General features: G+C 39.2%; 1 pseudogene; it reads left to right on the forward strand.

Moving 5' to 3' along the window:
* The first annotated feature begins 588 nt into the window (after window positions 1-588).
* On the forward strand, window positions 589-2,533 carry LOC120526700 (annotated as a pseudogene).
* The last annotated feature ends 256 nt before the right edge of the window (window positions 2,534-2,789 follow it).

The following is a 2,789-nucleotide window of genomic DNA, read 5'->3' on the forward strand; positions in this document are numbered from 1 at the left end:
AGTTATAAGAAAGCCTTGTTAAAGTAATGTGTTTTTAAGCAGTTTGTTAAAATGCTCCACTGTATTAGCCAGGTGAATTCCTATTGGCAGGCAATTCCAGACTTTAGGTGCATAAGACACCTCACAACATTACCCTGTGCTTCCTCAGTTCGAGCCCATTTTGCACCCATTTATATACAAAGCCCTGACCACCCACTTCTTTTAGTTTGATGCCCAGCCTCTCGTGTGGCAACTTATGAAATGCTTTTGGAAAGTCCAAATAAATGATATCATAAGCTCCAATTTGATCATACCCTTTAGTAAACGAACTTCCTCTTCTGGACCCAAGCTGACTGCCCAGTTTTTGCTACATATTGCTCAATCACCTTAATTATCCTTTTGTTTATGGCTATTAGATTATTGAAAGTGTGGTTTCAGTGAAAACCTTATAGACAAAAATTTGTCATGGAGTATGTGCCCTGATGCCCATGATCAATGAGTGAAAGCAAGAGTGAACAATTTGTTTGGTTACACATGTATTTTCATACCCATTTTCTTTTTTTTTAATACTGAATGGAAATAATTTGTTTTTAACAGGAAACTTGAACAATGCCTTCACAAATTGTTCAAAAGGCTGTCTTGAGCATCTCCAAAGCAGAGGATGTGAGACAAATAAACACTCTCTTAATGAAACCCTATGCTAACTGGGAATAGTTCCTGATGCCCGGTCCACTCTCTATTGCCATTCTAGGGGAACTGGTGTTCATTTCATCAAATGATGACTTCTCCATTAACAAGAATCCACCCAGTGGGGGGGGTTCAAATATACAGTATACGCTATCCAGATTCCTTCCGAGCTTATCTTATGGAGGTATCAAACTGTGGATGGCCAGCCTTTAATGAAGCTCACAAGAACATGGACCAAATGTGACTTCACTCTGGCATTGTACCCAGTTACATGAAAATGACTGTGAAGACCCTCATGCAAGGTAATCATGACAGAGTGAAAGCACTTCTACCTGGTCGGTTGCAAAACATAGATGACATTGGCACTGAGTGCATCGGACTGGCAGAAACAACAGAAAAGAAATTCACGGATGTCATTCTGCTCATTAAGGAGATGTTAGAAGCCTGCATGAATGCAAAGCAGTTCTATGAGGAAGATCTGAAAACTATCAAAATGAAGTTACAAGAAGCTAAAATAAAGAAAGAGTCGGCAAAATTAGCTAAAGAACTGTCAGAGAAGAACCTAGACCGACTGGCCAAACAACTTGATGAGGCTCAAGACCAGTTTAAGAAATCAATGGACTCAATGCCTTCAGGCTGGGAACTCATTGGAATGAATTTTGTTGAAGGCTTAGCAGAGTCAGTGAATAATTTCATTTCTGTCATGGTTTCAATTGTCACTGCACCATGTTCAATAGCCAGGGGTGACAAAACTTTATTTCAAAATCAGGTGAAAATGAAGAGCCCTTAAATCCTTTGGTTGTTAATGATATGTATGCCAAATCAGTACAGAAGCTTAAACTTGCACAGGAAATGAATGATTTTGAGCAAAATCATAAAATTAAATGGAAGGAGATATACAATGAGATAAATGCATCTCTAACATCCAATTGGGTTAAAACATGATTTGAAGAAACAGAAACGAAATTAAAAGCCAAAGTGTAAGCCCTAAAAGAAAGCAATCAAGATATGTCAAGATGGCATCTCTATTTGCTGCGATATGGCACCGTACAAACCCCCAAAAGGCTTTACTGATAAAGACACTAGTGAAGTAATCGAGAAGATTAGAACTCTAAAAGACAAAGCAGAAATGCTTGACTATGAGAGAGCAAGGTTTTAACCTCTTCTTCTGCCTTTTCTGCAGCTCCTCCAAATAATGCTCAGCAAAGTACTGGAGAAAAGAAAAGTGCAGCTCAAACTGCTGCTTAAATGCTCGGTTCAAAACAGAGCAAAGTTAAGCCCACCTTCAGCAAGTGCAGGGCATGTATGAGATGAATATAGAGAACGTAAAGAAGAACAACCAAGAGCTGGTTGACATTCTTATCACCATGCACAGCTGTCAAGTAAAGGAGGCAGATTTTAACACCGCAGTGAAGATGCTAATCAAGGGCCTTTATGCCATGGGGCGAGTGAAGGAGCAGTGGGAGAAAATGGTTCACTTTTTTGAGATGATCTCGAACTTGATCAAAGCTTCCCTGAATACGTCTTTGAAGCAATTTGTTGATGCAGCTGATTCGTTTTCCAAAATCAAAGGCTATTCCTCTGATTCTTTCATTAAAGATATGATCTATACCTATGCTTTTTAGTCATCCATCATTGTAAATCTGGTCCATATGATTGCTGATACTTAAAGTATACTGAAGTTTCCAATTTTTTTCTTATGGACCACGTCAGCAGTCTTGGGAAGCTCATGCCACTGGATCCCAAAAACCTTCAGTTTGAAAGTGAACGTGCAAAACTGACATGCAACTGCCAATCTGCACAGGAGGGGATACTAAATCTTGTGCTAAAGAATAAAAGCGGTCTTGATTGCCTTTTAAACACATGAGTCGAGAAAATTGAAAATGAGCAGCAGTCAGTGCTGCCACCAATTTCAGACATGGAGCGCAAAAGGATTGAGAGCAATATGAAGGCTGGTCTAAAGGAGCTAAGAACGGAGGAAGAGGAGGAAGAGAATCAGTTTGTCTAGAGAAGACCACAGAAAGGTATGGACTGCATTCCACTTTGAACTTCTTAGAAAGCTCACTTTAAAATAATCAAAAATAATAACCCTTAACAGGTTGGTGAAAGTTAATGTTATGAAA

This window comes from Polypterus senegalus, chromosome 3, assembly GCF_016835505.1.
Source record: "Polypterus senegalus isolate Bchr_013 chromosome 3, ASM1683550v1, whole genome shotgun sequence".
Lineage (NCBI taxonomy): Eukaryota > Metazoa > Chordata > Cladistia > Polypteriformes > Polypteridae > Polypterus > Polypterus senegalus.